Source organism: Cibotium barometz, chromosome 29, assembly GCF_041138505.1.
Source record: "Cibotium barometz isolate CiBa-2024 chromosome 29, ASM4113850v1, whole genome shotgun sequence".
Lineage (NCBI taxonomy): Eukaryota > Viridiplantae > Streptophyta > Polypodiopsida > Cyatheales > Cibotiaceae > Cibotium > Cibotium barometz.
This window is the reverse complement of record NC_141074.1, coordinates 41,806,924-41,827,234: the sequence shown is the minus strand read 5'-3', so window position 1 is coordinate 41,827,234 and position 20,311 is coordinate 41,806,924.

Sequence of the window (20,311 nt, the reverse complement as noted above, 5' to 3'; positions counted from 1 at the left end):
GCAAGAGCCATTTTGCTCTGCTCATTGTAACCTGTGACATCGAAATACTCTTCCATAGCTTCCACCCATTTCTCCACAGCCTTGCCCAGGTTCTCCCCTTCTCCTTTGAAGGGTCCTAGCTAAGTTCTGTGAAGAGCCTTACGAACGTCGGGGTTAAGCTCTTCTTCATCTCAGAGAGAGGGTTTGGCTGACGGCCACGGTTTCCTCGCTTCATGATTCTGCCAAAAATGATATATTATTAAATTTTTATTTTGATATCGTCCAACGAGATCCTAAGACTTAAGAGGTTTGAAAAATAATTTCTTAAACAAGATAAATGATCTTATTGGAGATCTATGACATATGTCCGGTAATAGATTTTACTTCATCAATTCGTCTCAATAAACAATCACATATACAACAGGGAATTTTTCCACAAAACATTTCTTTATTTATATAAAAGTTGCAATATGTACATAGAGTAGCTTAGCTCGAGAAGTCAAACTCTCCTAGGGAGACGCATAAGACAACGGTACTGGACTATAGACATGCCCTAATACAAATGTTCCTTTACTGCCAAGGGAGTTACTATCTTGTCCTTAGGAATAAAACGACTAAGGAGTCTATAGATTTGGTAGGAAAGTCTGAAATTTCGAGGCATTGAGTGAGAAAATAACACCATGTATGACTTTCAACCTCATCAAAATCATGGTTAATGAGAGATTCTGCCTCACCATTGAACGCTGGCCATAAGAGTCATAGACATACTGCCCTGCAAACCACTTGTGCTGCTCTCTCTCCACTGGCTCAGGGAAATATAGATACTCGAAATGGCCTCCGAGTCCAAGTTATAGCAGAAGAAATGAGATGATCGAAGAGGCGAATGCAGTCATGTCTTGTGACTAGGTGAGGTCAAGCACACTAGATAAGTGTGAAACTTCCATCTATAAAATCAAATTCTTTGATTAAAAACCTTAATTAATGAAGCTTAAGGAATGAAAATACAATATGTAAATGCTCTCTGTGAGTTTTTATTACAATTTTTGGATAAGAAATCATTTGTCCTTATTAGCTCTCAACAAAGCTTTGATACCAGCTGTGAGATCCCCGACCCCCTCCGAGGGTGTTGGCGGTGGAAGCAGCGTCAGCCTCACATGCGGGGTAGGGATCCACACTCGAGGCCTTGCACGCGGATGTCCGGACAAGAGACTAGCCTGGCAGTTCCTCCAAAAAAACGAGCCCGGGAAAACTTCCCTCGCTCGGAAGGCACGCGCGATTCCACCATGGGAAAATCTTCTAACTGGGGAATCAATCTAACGAGTCAAAGTCTTAACTAGTTAAACTGATCCGACCGAACCTGAGGTCACATGGTCAGATCAAAGAAGAGACTTGCACTTGGTCCATAGAATCATCGCTTTTTTCCTCCTTTAAAATGAGGCACATCCGCTGATTCCCTCCCACAAAGAACAAGGGTCTTCTCAGGACTTAATCTAACGTAACTAATCGTATCTTAATTGTTTCGCAGGAATCCCCCGATCCAAACCGGCCCTTGGGTTAGCCAACCACCTACCGACCACTGTCTTGGTGGGATTCCTTTATAAAGATTTGGTTATGTTTTGCCCAGGTATCGAGGAAAAGAGTTTCGAGGCCCCCTAGCCGACTTTCAAGCAAAATTTAAAGTAGGCATACCACGTACACACCCGATATGAAATTGCCATTTATAACAGATTCGACTGTCTTTAAAACAATCCTTCAATGAAAATCATAATATTACTGATCATCATCCTCCAAAATTCCGAGTCCATTGTATTACAAAATGTGTCCTCTAGACTCTCCGTTCAAGACCAGCTGGCCAACCAACGAGATTTGATATCAAAATTTGATTCACAAAAGTCATTCTTCTTAGTCCATCCGAATCTTTCTCGACGCACACATGGGTGTCCTAGCAACCACAAGCCCGTGCATCACCTGGTCAGAACCCTCTAGGATCCTACCTAGGTGTCCTAGCACTTTACTCAGGGACCGCTTCGTCGGTCCTCGCCCATCGTACCGGAAGCACACCATTTTAATCGTACCAAGGCTAGTCAAGACCTTGAGAGGCTTTGCCGCACGATCGACGTCCCTCGATGACTCCCCGCCAGCTGTTGCAACAATGAACCTCCTCTGAGTAAAACACATGCCAAATGCTTCCTCCAACATTCTGGTGTAAGACAGTCCTTTAAATGAAAAACGGAGGTCTATGCAAGTAAAATTCCCAATTTGAGATTGGTTCTACAAAACCCGTTTTTCCTTAATTTCTAATTTTATAATGAGCACCCTTGATCTCTCATCAGGGTAATCTACCCATCATTTGACTGATTGTCCAACTAGATTCTTGGTGATTTCGGTCAAAGGAAAACTAGTTTAATTCGGCAAGTACTCTATTCTTTGTATTTAGGAACTGGAATTGGTCACGAAGTTTTTGCTTGATTCAGATCGAGAGATGGACAAGTAGGTTTATTGTCCGTCCCTCTCGTAGTCTAATCATTCGGTTTAGTTCTAACAAGGATTTTCTTAGATAAACAACTACTGAACTTCTAATCGTAAAGAAATTTCAACTTTGTGAATTTCATTCTTTCTTTTCCATAATAGATTAAGAAATGGTTTTATTAGAAGATATTGGGTTTTAATGAAATTACCTTCTTCCATTTAATCTATTTTTGGGTAAATACCAATTTGGTGATTTAACCACATAAAATATCTAAAGATATTCTTTCTACCATTTAATTTTTCAACCTTATTTCCCTAGGTGGAATTATGGTGAAAATTCCTCTTTTGTCATGAAAAATGAATTCAAATCATTCTCTGCTTAAATATCATAAAAATTCTTCTTTTATTTAAATAAAATTATCGATTTTTTAAATAAGATTAAAATTCCTCTTTATCTCATTTAATGAGTGCAATCCAAATGTCATGGGAATTCCTCTTTTATCATAAAATAAATCTATCTAAAATTCCTCTTTAAATTAAATAAAAATATTCAATATTCCAAATATAACAAGAATTCCTCTTTTTTTATTTAAATGATTGAATTCCAAATATGATAGAAATTCCTCTTTCATCATTTAAATTTATTCATTCATAAACTAATTTTGACTAAAATTTTTCCTAAAAATTAAATAAAAATATCCATTAATTTAAATATGACAAGAATTCCACTTCTTCCATTTAAATGATTGAATTCCAAATATGATGGGAAATCCTCTTTCATCATTTAAATTTATTCATGCATAAAAATAATTTACCTAAAATTTCTCTTTAATTTTAAATAAAAATATTAATTATTTTAATATACCTATTTTTCTCTTTGTCCATTGAAAATACATAGATCTCCATTATCATAGAAATTCCTCTTTTATCATAAAAATGAAATTACTAAAAATTTCTCTTTTTCTCTAATTAACTATTTATGCATAAATATTAAAAAATAATTTTCCATGGATATGATGAGAATTATTCTTTTGACATAGGATGACTAATCCTAGAATATGATAGGAAGTCCTCTTTTCACATTATGCATAAAAATGACTTATGTGTTAATTTCTAAAATTTTGCCATAGCTCCGGTGCTATTATTGATAATTTTGAATAATTTTGAAAAGAATAAAACTTAGTAATACAATTATGATAGATTAACTATCAATAGATGTAAATCCAATTTGTGGATCTAAATCATAAGTTCATCGTAATTTATGTAACATAAATGCATTAAAAATCTATTTGTTTAGCCTCTAGCTTAACTAGCGTAGAGTTTGATTTTAGAATTAAGAACTGCTCCATGAGAAGCATCATTTGAATAGAGAATTTTTTAATTGATTCCTAATGCACCTTGGAAAATTTATTTTGATTTTCTGTTTCAGGAAAATATATTTTTGATATTAGAGGAATTTGTTTATCCAAAAATATCTCAATATTGAATTATTACTTTTTAGAATTTTTCATCTCTCAAGGCAAAAACAAGAAAAAATAATATTTTCTTGTATTCAAAAATAGGGAATGATTACAGGTGATTGAAGTAGAGCCTTACAAAGATAATAGTGAGTAGAGGTAGTGCTTTTACTTACAAAAGTATGAGCATGTATAACAGAAGGCCTATGTAAGAGTATAATCTCATTACGCCTCCTTCCACTTCTTGTGGCTCCTTTGGAGGTCCTTGCATGAATATAACCATAAGTTTTATCAAGATAATTAAACATAAAAAAGATAGAGACATAGAAGAGATAAATGAATTTATATATGGTTTATGTGTAAAATTTAAAAACCTAAATACTTTAGTTTTTTATGATATTATATACTTATATATTTGAGGATGTGGGCCCAATTGAGCTCATGTACTTCCCGCTTTATCTTCTTGAGTATAACCACATCCCAATACTTCTCTGTGAACACATTTAAGGAAGAATATTTAGCATATTTAGTAATTCATACATATATTATTAATTATATTGCAAAAAAAAAAGAGATGAAAACTTACAAAGTATGTATGAAAGAGCCTAGTGCCATAAGCACCAAGGTAAGAAGTCCCCGAGCCTTGAAGGTATGCTTTAGTAGCCTCCCTTTGTTGCTTGTACTTGTTGGGAGTGTCAGGGACCTCAGCCTTAGCTTTTCTCAAGTCCTCAATGTCGAGATACACAACCTTAGTATTTCCCTTCCTTTATTGCATCTCGCATTTCAGATCTTTGATGGATCATAACATCTCTTGATCATCCACTTGTTATTGCATTGTTCGGCAAGGCCTCACACTTGGAACTCTGTATGAAGCTGCTCAAGAATGTAATTCATTTTTTTTTTCTTGTGGTTGGTCGTGCCACTTGGTGAGGATTTCATAGCCAAACTGTACATGATAGGGTTGACGCTGCGTATGCGTTAATACCCTTCTACGTAGCTCATCCTTGATGAGGGACCCTTCATCTTAGCATCTGTGAGGAGAGCAAGAAGTAAAGGCAGTGTGAGGAAAAGGAGTGCCTGCCAACCGGAGTGTAGCTCTAGCCTTGATGCTGGAGAGTGAGGTATGAGAAAAAGGAGTGCCTGCCAACCAGAATGGCGCTAGTCCTGACGCTGGAGAGTGAGGAGTAAAGGGAGTACAAGAAGAAGGAGTGCCTACCAACCGAAGTGGCTCTAGCCTCGATGCCGCCGGAGAGCGAGGAGTAAAGGGAGTACGAGACAAAGGAGTTCCTGACAGAGTGAACCTCAGAGTGATGCTCGGAGAAGCGAATGTGTAGCAAGATGACATGGAGTACTAGCATCCTCCACCTCCTCCACCATTGCCGATTGCCACCGCCACAATTAGCACTACTACTACCACACTAAGGCTGCTATGAGACCTATGTCGTGAACTCTGTGCACCATTGGCACTAGTCCAAGTATTGGAGGTGGTACGACTCGATGACCCGAGAATAGGTGAGCTAAGATCCACCAACCTAACTATCTCATGTTGATCACGGGAGAGTATATCAACCATTATACTGATGCTTTCCTTTAAACCAAATGTTGATATATGTGTCAAACATATCAAGCATTTATCGAACATATCAAACATATCCAAGCATTTGTCGATGCTGCATATATCAATATATATATCGACCTTCATATCAACATACATACTGACATTGGTAAAAGAAAGTTTCTGGGATAGATTGGGACAATTTGCCTCAACTTGGTCCATTTTGCCCATAGTATCTAGCCATGTACTTTGAATCTAAATACATTAAAGACAAAGATGTTGAACAGATAATCAAAATTATGTATAAAATTTAGAAAATTGAAAAGTACATAGATATTGGTATTCAAGATATGGTAACTCATTGACAATTAAGAACCTCACAAGTAGTATAAAACTCCAATCACCATATTAGGAAATTTAAAAAAATCTTGATACTTTGGGGATTTTGAAAGTTCTCTTACAAAGAAAATAATGAGTAGAGCTAGTGATTTTACCAAAATAACGAACATAGCCCTTACAAAAAATATGAGCATGTAAAAACAAAAGGCGTATATAAGATTATGATCTCATTATTGCCTCCTTCCGCTTCATGTGGCTCCTATCGAGGTCCTTGCATGAATATAACTATAAGTTTTATCAAGATAATTAAGCATTAAAAAGATAGAGATACAGAAGAGATAAATGAATTCAAATATGATTTATGTGTAAAATTTAGAAAACTAAAAACTTAAATGTTTGATAATATTATATACTTATATATTTGATAAAGTGGGTCCAATTGAGCTCATTTCCTTCCTGATTCATCTTCTTGAGTATAACCATGTTCGATTACTTCTCTCTACACACATTGAAGTTAGAATATTTAGCATATCTAATAATTCATACATACATTATTCAATATATTAGAAAAAGAAAGAGATGAAAACTTACAAAGTATGTAAAAAGAAAGAGATGAAAACTTACAAAGTACGTATCAAAGAGACTAGTGCCATTATCACCAAGGTAAGAAGTCGTGGAGCCTTCAAGGTATGCTTTCACAGCCTCTTGTTGTTGCTTGTATTTGTCGGGGGTGTCACGGACCTCCACCTTAGCTTTTCCCTAGCCTTCAGTGTTGAGATACACAGGCTTAGTCTTTCCCTTCCTTTATTGCATCTTGGATCTCAGACCTTTGATGGCTCATAAGATCTCTCATTATCTTAAGCATCCACTAGTTATTGAATTGCTTGGAGAGGGTTGAGATTCGGAACTCTCTATGAAGCTGCTCAAGAATGTAATTGTTTTTTTCTTTTGGTTGGTCGTAACACTTCGCTGAGGATGTCATACCCAAACATTAATCTCTAGAGAGGACGCTACATACGCATTAATACCCTTCCACCTAGCTCATCCTTAATGATGCACTACAAGACAATGCTGCCATACATGCGTTCCATACACGCGATAAATTACGGGCGCGTGTATGGTCGCACATGTATTTGAATAGTATCAGGCGCGTGTATATTGGCATTTAAATTCGCGTGTATATTGGCCTCTACTAGCGCGTGTATATTGGCATCTAAATTCGCGTGTATACTGGTTTCAGAAACGCGTGTATAAGCGCGTGTATATACACACAATTATACACACATCAATACATGCATCAATACACGCTTTATTAAGAAAAACTAAATTCCTTTACAAAATTAAAAACTATTTTCTTTAAACCATCTCATAGTACATTACAGTATATATCATTACACAATCCCACTACATGCATTTACAACAATGAAATATATTCAAAAATAAATCATGAGATAATTAAAAGACAATATATACAATAGAAATGTCACCAATTTAGAACGATACAGTGATGGATTGGTTAGGGTTCGATCTCATCTTCAATAAGATCCATCCTTGCCAAACGATCAACATCAATATCCATTTGATCAATTTGTAAGGCTACGATTAAATTTATTCCACTATCGATATTCTGTCCATTGATAATGGTATCGATGTCCTGATCATCCTCATCAACATCACCATCATCCTCAATAGTAGGGTCATTCTCATGATCATGAGAAATGGCACGCTCATCCTCATTATCATGATCATCTCTTATTTCTTGATCATCGATCACAACATCTTCATTGGCATGTTCGACATCATCTTCATTGCGGCTTGTTACATCCTCCATATGCTCCATATCAGTGAATGTATTATACATCACTTTGGAACGTGGTGCAATAGGGATGGCATACCACCATTTAATGTCATGCACCATTGGCAGATAGATAACCTACTCAAATACACATACTACAGTAATTAATTAGCATATCAAAAGTCAAGGGGTACGCGAGCTTAGATATATATGTACATGAAACACATTAGTAAAAAAATGCATACCTGCTCACATTGTTGTGGCAATACGAGCCTATCTTTCTTTGTTTGCCAAAACTTTGTAGAGTCAATAGTTACATAGCCACTTGCATGGCGTTTTATCGTTGCATTAGGCCCTTTTATCGTTGCATTAGGCCCTTTTTCCACCACGTTCATTTGCCATTTGACATCCAAAACATATACAAAGAAGCGACGAAAGTCAAGCCTATACACGAGCTTAGATATATATGTACATGAAACACATTAGTAAAAAAATGCATACCTGCTCACATTGTTGTGGTAATAGGAGCCTATCTTTCTTTGTTTGCCAAAACTTTATAGAGTCAATAGTTACATAGCCACTTGCATGGTGTTTTATTATTGCATTAGGCCCTTTTTCCACCACGTTCATTTGCCATTTGACATCCAAAACATACACAAAGAAGCGATGAAAGTCAAGCCTAAATATGTCTTGGATTGTGCCACAATAATCATCCATTTTTCCATTAGCTCCCTCAAAGCAACTAATGACACCGCAATCTTGTGTATTCCTCTTTTCATCAATTCTTTGTGTTCGAAAATGCTTGCCTTCACACCATATAGCATTGAACATAGTGCACTGGACCAAAATAGAAGCATTATTTGTGTAAGCAATGTGAATAAATATTAAAAGCAAATCACTTACAACCAATGCAAAACATTAGTTCTATGTACCTTTAACATGCATCCTCGTGCATACTCCCATTCTTCCGCCGTGATATGCAGCCCCTCGTCGCTCTCTGCTCTCTCCATTTCCTCATGCAACCAATCAACATGGATATCATTCGGACGTGTTGCTAGATGCTTAGGGTACGCCTTACGAGAGCCATGTTGCCTCCGAAAGAGAGCTCTTTCTGCTTGCCTTTTTGTCTTTGCATCCTCATATCTTGTAACCCATCTACTCATCACATCACTATTAAGGATGCAAGTGAAATTGAGATCATCAATCAATGTTCTGTCAATTACTTTACTCTGTCCTTTTCCTTGAGGCACAATAGAGGTCATCCTCAAGTCCTCTTCATTGCTCCATAGTCGTGGTGGCAAAGAGCTGTCCACCTGACCAAGAAATTTTGAAATATATACAAGAGACTCTTGTATCAACCAACCCTCAGCCATGCTTCCTTCGGGCCTTGCACTTTGCCTCACAAAGTCTTTTAAGGTCTTCATGAAGCACTCTAGGAAGAACATCCAACGTGCATGCACAGTGCCACATAAAGCAATTTCGTCCACTAAATGCACAATGAGATGTAGTTGACTTGTGAGAATGGTTCACGAAAAAGTCTCCTCTACCAAACAAACCACCTCCACTGCCATAACACGCGCATCATCCAACGTGGCTGGATCAATTGCTTTGGAACTAACATATGTGAAAAATAAATGAATAGTACGTTATACCTCATGTACGTTCATTTTGCAAGGTATAATGAAGGGTGATCTGACATGGGTTTTACATACCTCACAAGCTCGTCCATCTTATAAATACATTTTTTCAAACTCTTATTTGCACAATGGTCGATGCTAGTAGGTAGTATGAACTACACACATAAGAGCACATGTATGTATGGTTTATGGCATTACAAAATTTAATTTCAACGTACAAGACTTGGAAAACACTTACTTGGAGCATCTTGTGCCAATCGTGGGACTTCAAACCCATATAGTTGCTCAACGCCTCTTTTCTTAGTGGTTGTAAAGGCTCCCTTCAATGATCTCATGCATCCAGTGGGAGTACGTAAAGTGGTGATGGCCTGCTTTACATGCTTCTCCTCTTTCTTTGATATAATCCATGGTGCAGGCGGAAGACGAACGTGCCCACCCTCCTCTCGTGGCCAAGCTTGATGCATACATCCTGCGACCCGCAAGTCCTCCTGTACGCTAACATTGTCTCGTTTACCAATAACATGTTCCCAAATACCAGATCCCACATTCTTGAAGATGTGCATGGGACCAAGAAGATGGTTGATCTTAAGATGGGTCCAATATGATAGCGGAAAAAAATGGAGTACCTACACAAGGGATTGCTCTATGTGACCTTTAATCCAATTAGAGACTACACAAAACAAGATTGAAAAACATTACTATACCTATTCATGCCATCTGGAGGAAGAATATTTATAGACTCCCAAATACGCTTCCAATCTTTTGCACAAACATTTTCAAAATATAGATCTGCTCTCCTTCGTCATCGCCTCTTCCAACAGAGCACTAAACCTAAGTACAAGGAGCAGACAAGGAGCACACACGGGTGAAGGAAACTAGCCAAAAAGAAGACTCACTTTTTCAGAGGTGAGTCAGTTTGTCCTTTGCCCTGTCTCTTTCCTTCCATTTGTTTATGCTATTGTCTCTTTCCTTTATGGGTTTGTCTCCATCCTTCTCCTTCTCTGGTTGCCATCTGGTGAACGATTGTGACAGGGGGCGACAGTGGGCTTTTTATAAGGACGATTTGTCAGAGGTCGGTCGCTTTCAAAAAAAAAATTTCGCAGGCCGCGCGTAGGAATGCGTGTATGTCTGCGCAAATGGTTCACACGCATATACACACATTTTTGGACGGGTGTATACACGCGACTGTGTTTACCCCATACTATGGTCTTAGAGCTGATGGGTGGGTTGGATGATGGTATTTGTGTTTGTGCTGATTCACTTGGTACTAATGTGGAGGTGATCTATGGCTTATGTGATGAATACAAGTATGCTATCATGATGACTTATCTCTCGATGTGAGTCAAGAGACAGCCCATGATGTACATGAGGATGGTGATAGTCATGCATGCAATAATGTGTGTGCAACCTTTGAAGATAACCACACAAGATGGATGTTGTGGTGATAGTGATGTAGTTTTTGAAGAGTTGTAGGAGGATAACTCTATAGTTCTGAGTGTTGTTGAAGATGTGAATTCTCTAGATAGTGATGTCAGTTTGATGGTGGAAAATCATATGTGCTAGCTTGCATTTGTGCTTTGATGCAATCATGTATATACTTTTATTTTTGTAGATTCTTTATGGATCCAGGTTCTTCATCCGATCCATTTGCGTACAGCAATTGACTGCCTGATGGAGATGCTAAATCATTTTGGGCGCCATCCTGGTCCAGTTGAGCTTACAGAGTACATGTATGCCCATCCCCCTCCTTCCATGCCTGGTGTCTATACCCCTACCACGAGTATCCAGGGCACTCCACTACCGTCTGTGCCTGCGAGTCCGACGAGATGGCATGCAGTAATATTGAATCGTGAATCGATAGTATTGCATTCATGTCTATCTTGAATCGTGTATTGACAATGTATGCATTCATGTCGTTCTTGTCTTAAATCTTCCTCGTGGATATCTTCCTCGTGGATGGTCCAATGCACCCAAAAAAAAATCCAGAGAGTGTTATTGGGTGCTGGAATGCTGGAACAGCATTCAGGTACCAAAAAGCACTCTCTGGATTTTTTTTTGCTCTCTGTTCGCGTGTATAGACGCGTCAACTCTGTAAAAATTCACGTGTATATACACGGATAATCTGTAAAACACGCGTGTATAGACGCGTCAAATCTATGAAATACGCGTGTATAAGTGCAGCTAAACTGACAAAATGCATGTATACACCCTTCTATCAGCGCGTCTAAGCACAGCTAAACTGACAGAACGCGTGTATATGCCCGTGTATCAGCGCGTCTGAACATTCCTATACACGCGCTTTTACACGCATGTCTCTGGCCGCAATTATACACGCGCTGATACATGGGCTCGCTACTTTTTTTCACAAGTCATTTTTAGCAGCTGGGAGCGCGGGTATGAGCCCGATCCCTTGTAGTGATATATCCTTCATCATAGCATCTATAAGAGTATAGGTACCTTGATGTTGCTTTGCAGAGCGAGTAAAGGGAGTATGAGAAAAAGGAGTGCCTACCAACTAGAGTGGCTCTAGCCTTGATTATGCTGGAGAGCAAGGAGTGAAGGGAGTATGAACAAAAGGAGAGTGTGACAAAGTGATGCTTGGAGTGAATCGCTACTGCCATTAGCACTACTACCAGCACTATGGATGCTATGAGACCTATGTTGTGAACTCTCTGCACCACTAGCACTATTCCAAGTACTCAGGGTGGCGAGACTCGATGACCCGAGAACATGTGAAGTAAGCTCCAACCTAGCTATGTCATGTTGATTAGGGCAAAGTATCTAGAAGAAATTCTGGATCTTATCTTCCATATAGTCCCTAGGGGGTCCACTAAAGAATATGTAAGATAGCACGTGCATTCAACAGAAGGGGTTTTTTCTTGGATGGACGTACATAAATATTTACATACATAAGTGTTTTTTAAATTGAAAAGTGAAAAAATCCATACATAAGGGTTAGTTTTATTACAAAACTCCATAAATAAGGGGTATCTTTAATATACAAAATTTTTTAATAAGGTTATTTTTAAATACCCCTTAAACGCATGTGCTATAGGTAGTGTTTACATAGTGGACCCCTCAGGATGTAGTGTCATGGATTACTAGATATGGCTACTTTTTTAAACAAAACATAGATAAGGCTCAAAACAAGATATACTCATACATACAAAAGCATAAATAAAAAAAGACCTTGTGTGTAAGAGCTTACCTCGAGTGGTCTAGAAGAGCTAACGGCTCAAAAAACATAAGAGACCTACAATACAAGAAAATGAGGTAATCATGAGAGAAATGCTAAGAAAAGTATTCTCTATACATACTCTATGCATACTATATATATTTATACTTATGCTCTATGCATGAAAAGAGTATGCATGCTCTATGCATACATAGCATGCATACTCTTTGTGTGCATCTATACTCTTATGTATGCATACGCTTGATGCTCTTTATACATGCATAGAGTATAGTCTAACATCTATAATCTTTATGTATCCATGCTCTATACTCTTTATACATGCATAGAGTATAGAGTGTGCCAGGTCTATGCATGTATACTCCATGCTCTATGATTTAGGCATGCATAAAGAGAGCATGGTTTATGCATGCATAGACATAGAGTATGCAAGATCTATGCATGCATACTCTATGCTCTATACTATAGGCATGCATAAGGAGAGCATGATTTATGTATGCATAGAGTATGCATGCTCTAAGGATGCATAAAGATTATGCATGTTGTCGTTTTCTGGTCGAGACTTGGTACTTGCGTGGTTCCGGACCACCTAGTCAGCTCTGAAGGAGACGCGACTAATGAAACTATGCCCAATGAGATAAGATAACGCTAATGCATTACACCACCAATTGACTAGGCTAAGAGAGTTTGTCATGCTAGCCAAAGAGGTTGGTTCTTGCATTTGTCGGGATCCCTTACATGACTCTTGATTCTGTTTCTAGATGGGAGCCACATCCAAATAGGAACGACTATGAGTGCAATTCCTAATGAGAAGGCTGTTGAAATATACAAGTGAATAGGGTGTGTGCAGGAACAAGCCCTTGGCAAGAGGCTGTAAAAGAGAATCTGTAAATGTCAGAGAGCTTGTGAAAAGGTGAGAAGTATCTACTAGGAGAGAATAAAGGGTAGCATCAGGAGATTTAGGAGGTGTGGAGATATTGTGGGAGAGGTGGAGAGAATCAAGCAAAAGAGGTGGAGTGAATCAAGGAGAAATCAGTGGGATTAGATGCTTGGATGTAAACCCTATAAATTGAGGCATTGGCCTAATGAGAATTTGCTCGTTTTTTATTATCCATGACTACATTAAGCTATCAGTTAATTGCTCACTAATCATATCTTAATTATCATCTAATCTCTTTGTTAATGATATTTTTTCTAGCATTTGATCCACCAAAGCTCATCACATTGCTGCAAATTTAACATGGTATAAGATCCTAGCCTAGAATCCATCAATTTGTGAGCCCATTATCTTGCTAATCACCTGGCTAACTAGGATTAGTAGATAATTAGATTTTTTTACCTCTTTTTCAAGTAGTCTCTGCACCCCCAGCAGCCAGTGGAGGGGCTTGATCTCCCTCCAGGAGAAATATTAGAGCAAAAGCCTTTAGCCAAACATAGCTGTACTCCCCACCATTCAGCCTATCCAATCGGCATGCCAAACCGCCTTCTACAGTTGCAAAAATTTGCGATTTTGCAGGTGTCACTTTTTTAAGCAAACTGAGATTTCTTTTGTACCAGATGAAATAGATCCAATTCCTATTGGCCCTAGGGGTTTTCAAGGGTGCCCTACAAGCTGGTGAAGACAGATTTTGATTTGATCAAGTCTACAGTGAGATCCAAGCTCTTCATCAAATCTGCAGGTGACTTTGGTAAAATAGAAACTAAGCATTCAATATTTGGTCAAATCTTGTGTTTCTTAGCTTAATCCTCTACTAGACTAATTGCTATTGATGGCCTTGAAAGGATTTGAGCTCATTTGAACTCTATGGCCTCAGATCTGGACTCCCGCATACTCTGTTTTTTGCACACAAAATAGAGGATTTGCTAATCTAGTACTAATCACTATATTTTGGTGCGATTGAGGGTTCAAATTAACCATTAGGTATCTAATGCAGATCTCTATAAATTGAGATTGCAATTCGGAGATGGTTTGATACTCCAACCATTCCATACAGATTTGTTACCCTTGGTTTAATGTAATTTCTGGTAAATTTATGCTGATAAATCTATTATAATCATCACCTAAACACCAGATTGAGTTATAAAGGGTAGACACTGCCCTTGAATCTTGCAATTGGATCGAGAGGTAAGACCCCCTTCACATTATCATGAGTACGGCCACAAGAGATAGCCAAATTTAATAGGGATCAGTTTTACACATGGCAGACAAAAATGTATCTGCTCATGATGAGGAGGAAAAATCTGTGGGGGCTAGTTGAGGGAAGAGATGAACTCCCAGAGGTGAGAGGGGAAAATGAGTGGAAGAGAAGGAATGAAAAAGCATTGGTTGGGGACTTATCGCACTCAGTTTAAATGATGAAATCATTCATCACATCACAGGGAAACAGTGGGCAAAAGATGCATGGGATGAACTTAATAAATTATTTGGCACACAAGCTAAAAATTCAAAGATAAATCTATTAATGCAATTCTACAAATTGGATATGAAGGAAAGTGAACCTTTAATCACACACTTGAACAGATATAAAAGCATTAAGCAACAACTCAGCTATTGGCAAAAAGGTAGAAAATGATGAGGCACTAGCAATGCTTCTAAAGAGTGTGGACAAAGGTGAATATGAAAACATTGTAGCAACACTAAAGAATGTACCTGAATTGAAGCTACACGAGATAGAAGGAGCTCTACTAGAGCAAGAGACCAGAGGTAAAGAGAAGAAATGGCTGGACTCGACAGCAGCCCCAGCAGGAGAAAAAAAAGCATTCTTCACCCGAGGAGGATTCTCTCGAGGACGAGGATGAGGAAGAGGCAAAGTAGGAGGAAGGAACTTCACTTGTTTCCACAACTGTGGAAAGCCAGGACACATGGCAAGAGACTGCTACTACAGCAAACCCAGAGGAGAAGGAACAACATCGGCAAACTTCATGGAGGCTCCTAAGGAAGTGGAGTCAGTCATCTTTTCTGAGAGAGAGAGAGAGAGGGAGAGAAACCCTAAAACCCAACGTAACTTGCCCCAATAGAGTAATCCTCTGAGCCACCGATGATGTAGGCCATGTGGTAGATGTATGTGTGGGCACTTTAGTCAAGGTCACGGGCACTTGTAGTAGCCTTGGACACATAGAGAGAGAGAGTGTCAAGGACTATGAGTTTAGGGACTTGAGGCACTGGTCGAGGGAAACTTGCTATAGGGTCCAGGTGTGCTAGGAGTATTCACTTGAGAGGAGGTGTTGAAATATACAAGTGAATAGAGTGTGTGCGGGAACAAGCCCTTGGCAAGAGGCTATAAAAGAGAATCTGTAAATGTGAGAGAACCTGTGAAAAGGTGAGAAGTATCTACTGGGAGAGAATAAAGGGTGGCATGAGGAGATTTAGGAGAGGTGTGGAGATATTCTGGGAGAGGTGGAGAGAATCAAGGAGAAGAGATGGAGATATTCTGGGAGAGAATCAAGCAAAAGAGGTGGAGTGAATCAAGGAGAAATCAGTGAGATTAGATGCTTGGATGTAAACCCTATAAATTGAGGCATTGGCCTAATGAGAATTTGCTGGTTTTTCATTATCCATGCCTACATTAAGCTATGAGTTAAATTGCTCACTAATCACATCTTAATTATTATCTAATCATATCTTAATTATCAGTTAAATTACTCACTAATCACATCTTAATTATCAGTGAAATTGCTCACTAATCACATCTTAATTATCATCTAATCTCTTTTGTTAATGATGTTGATTCTAGCATTTGATCCACCATAGCTCCACATTGTTGCAAATTTAACAAAGTCATATCATAACAAGAAAGAGCTTAACACGACAAGGAATAAAATAGACTTATAAAGTATAGAAAATGAAGAATTGCACAGAAAAATCACTTGTATCACTAGATCAAAGGCTTAGCCCAATAGCACACTCTCAGTTGTCTTGTCTACTCTCTTCTATATCCTATATCTCTTTTCTCGATAGTTTCCCTTTTCCCTTTTACATCTACATCATGGGTACTACCCACCATTGGCAAGATTCACTCACAAGGTTTTTACAAGAAAGAAGATTAATGTCCCGAGAGTTTGTTGCCCAATAGATATATTGGGCATGCTTGCGGTGGCTGAGACAGCCAACTGGCATGCCAGCTAATGGCTAGATGACACCCAATACCTAGCGATCATGGTGGATGCTACACTAGCAGGTGAAGCCCACTTGGCTCCTTTTCCCTCTAGACTACTTCAGTTATTTGAAAATCAAAACAAAAATCTTAAGGCCTATGCCAGTCCCTTTCATTCGGTCCTTCCTCCGTGGGGCGAGGCCTCCAGAGACAAACTTTATTGGCTTGTCTTGGGCGTACCTAGGCTTCTAAGCTCTCTTCCTACTACTCACCCCTGCATGTCTGACTCCTATCCTCATCTGCCCCTCAATGAGCTTGGCATAGGGGTACGTTTTCGTGGCCCTTTCCATCACATCAATGGCCATCCTTGCTCTGCAAAGGCATGTGGCTCTCTCTGCCTTGAGATGATTGGCGTGTTTTCAAACACCGTCTTCTAGGGCCCTCTTGGTCTCATTTTTCCCCCTTGACTATACCTCCACCCATACGGTGGTTTTCGTGTTGGTTCTAATCTAGGATGTGCCCTTTCTTCTTTTGCAGGTGACTCCGTTGGCAAGGGGAAGTGGCAATCCTGCCCTGTGCATGGGTTATTGCCTCCTCACCTAGATCCTCATGTCATAAGATTCTGCAGCTTCCTTGCACTTCTCAGGATCTAGATGAGGGGCTTTTTCCTCGCCCTTAAACTGTGTTGCTTGGGAGTTACTCTGCCCTTGTTTTTATGTCTGTGACATGTCTAATTGGGTCATAAATTTGGCAATTTCATTCCAGTTACACAGTTGCACGCCTTGTGCCTGCTTTTGGAAACCTGAATCAGGCTTTTCATGTGAGAAAGGGCCATTTCCTTCCAAATAGCAATGTTCTTTTGTTCCTCCCTTCATGGAGCCTTTGTTGTGCAGGCTTCTTTTTCCTTCTTCTCCCTTTTTTCCCACCCTTGGAAATCGTCAATCATTTTATCTTTGCTCTGCACTTTGGCAGTGTGGGCCTTCCTTATGGTCTCCACGTGCTCTTGTCTTTTCTTGAGTTTAGAGATGGATGCCTTCATCTCTTTCGCGTGTGTTCTCCTTGTGGCATCTAGCTGATCTTGTCTTTTCTTTAGATTAGCATGGGTTGTCAGGGCGATGTTCAGCTCATTGACTGTCATTTTGCCTCCTTTTCCTCTTGTGTTCTTGGCAGGGGTTGTGGACTCAATCTCGTTCTTGAGGGCTTTTATTGTCAATTCATCTTGCCTTTGTTCACCTTGTACTCTAGCACCAGACTGTCCATCTCTTCAATCCGTGCTCTAAGAGAGGCCTCATCTCTAGCTCTTTCTTCCAGCTTTTTTGTGGCTTCCCACGCATGCTCTCGTAGCTCATCATTGGGGATTATACCATTGACACTCCTTTTTTATAATACTAGCTTCTTTCCATTTCCCTCACGCTGCTCCTGCATCCTCTTCCCACTGCTGGGTGAATCTTTTCTTCCATGTCTCTACTTCTAGTCTAAGCTGCTCATTTTGAGCTTGCGGCTCCTTTTCCTTGTTGGTGTGTGCTCCGCTGGGTTCTGCTTACTTGTCTCCTTGGTTGTGGGAAGCAATCTTCAAGGCTCTCATAGGGACAGCTCTTGTTAGCTTTCCCATGTCCAGATTTTTGGATCCTCCCTCCGGATTTTCATCTTGCCTTTGGGGAGGAAACTATCTGCCTGCAGTTAGGTGTGGAGGATTTCATTGCCGCTGTCACCTTCTTCGAATATTCACCCCACACCTCCTTTGGGTCCTCCATGGCATGGCCTCCCACTGTTCCACTTTTTTTGCTTCTAGTTCATAAACTTCTTGGAACTCCTCGGCATCCAGGGCTCTTAGTCAAGCTTCTTCCTTGACTAGCTCCACTTTATCCCTATTTGCCCTAGCCTTCACTTCTCTAATGATTATGACGTGCTCTTCTCTAAGCAAGAGGATCTGGCCCTCAATCCTATCTTGATTTCTTTTGGCCCTATCCATCTCGTCAAATGCCTATTGGGCTCCTCATTCCTGGCTAGAGCCCCTTTTTTCATTGCCATCTCTCTTTTTGTCTCTTTTTCATCTTTGTGGAGCCTCAACAACTATCTTTTCATTTCCTCAATCTTTCTTGCTTCTCCCTAGGGGAAAAATCTCATACTTTGGGAATCAACGTCTCAATATAGTTTTGGCCATATCTTGAGGTTTTTAACTCCAAATTTGTCAGAGATTATAGATTTCAATTCTACTCTTAAATATATTTCTAGGGATATATCACATGAGGGGGTTTTGACAAAATCGTGGATATGTCACATGAGGGGGTTTTGACAAAATCGTGGATAGGTGAACCCACCCATGATCCCATTTTTTCAAATGGGGATGGGATTTTTTCCCAAATTATCTAATATGGTGTTGCCCTCCTTTTATTTAATTCCTCTTGCTGCAGAGGCTCCTAGTGGTTTCTCATCGCTTGGATGATTAAATCTTGTTGCTGACCACCACTACCTGCAGGAGGTTAGGAATTTCCTTCAGTCCATCTGCCATACATCTTTGCAAATAATTGAGGCATCCAATCTATGTCAAAGGACTCTAGAAAATTTACAGGACAGGGTGCAAGGAGCTCTGCTTGTTCTTCCGTTTGCAATGGTTCCATGACCACAATCTTTTGTGGTGCCTATCCCAATTGCAGGTGTTATGTGCCTATGGCCTCCTGCTATGTCTATTCGGGCCACAGGCATTCCCAGGTTGTTGTTTCATGTTGCCTTTCTAGCTTTTATGTAAGTATTGACTTGCCAATGTCAGCAAAGTCCTCTTTTAACTTTTTGCTACTCTTTTCTTCCACTAACTTTCTCTTCTTGCCCTTTTTCCTTGAACTCAAAAATCCTCTTCTTTCTAGACATTGGCTATCCAAAGCTCCCTTCTTACTAGGATCTTACCTGTGTATCTGCCCTTTTCCCTGCATCTTCTTTGTTACTTGCCTCCTCCTTTTGGCTCTCCTCCTCCTTTACAGCTCCTAGTTGTGGTTTAAAGGGCCGATCTTTGTCTCGGTGTTTGGGTGGGTGACCTTCCTGATCCGGTCTTTTAGCTTATTATAAAAAAGCACCTCTACCTAAGCCACCTTCATCCATGCCTCCCCTACCTTTACCAATCCAAAGGCTTTCCTGGACATGCAATATGGCTTTCCTCGACATGCAATATGGCCTGTGGATGAGATTTATCATCTCCACCAGAAAGCGCATACGCTTCTTCCTATCCTCATCTCGAGTTCTTATAATTTTAAGGCCCTATAAAATTAGGAAAAAGTAGGAAAAAATCATGATATTTTTTTCTCTCAAGAATTAAATATTTTTGAGAGTTATTTAATATTGAAGTACGTTTTCTCATGCTGACATTAGATAGATGCGGGTTATTCGCATATTATTAATACGATTATATCTCTATTAATAGTTATTTTTGTTTAGATTAATTCTAAACGATGTTTGCGTGATTTTTTACCTTTGTTTAGCCATTCTTTTTGGACATGTTCCTTAATTTCTTTTGATGGCTATAATTTGCGTTCAAAGTGTGTTTCACCTTTGACACTTTTCCATAATAATTTATTTTGCACTTGCTTAAGTGTGGTCTATGCTTAATTTCCTAAGCCTAAGATAAATTCTATCATGGGTTAGTTGATCGGTTTGTTTTGGTGGATTTTATTGGATGTTTTCCAAGTTTTATATGGACTCACCAGGTTTTGCCTAGATCACTTGTGTCTAGGATTTTTTTTAATGAGTGCTACACATATGTGTTTCACTTGCTTACTTTGGAGTTTTGCTTGAACGACAC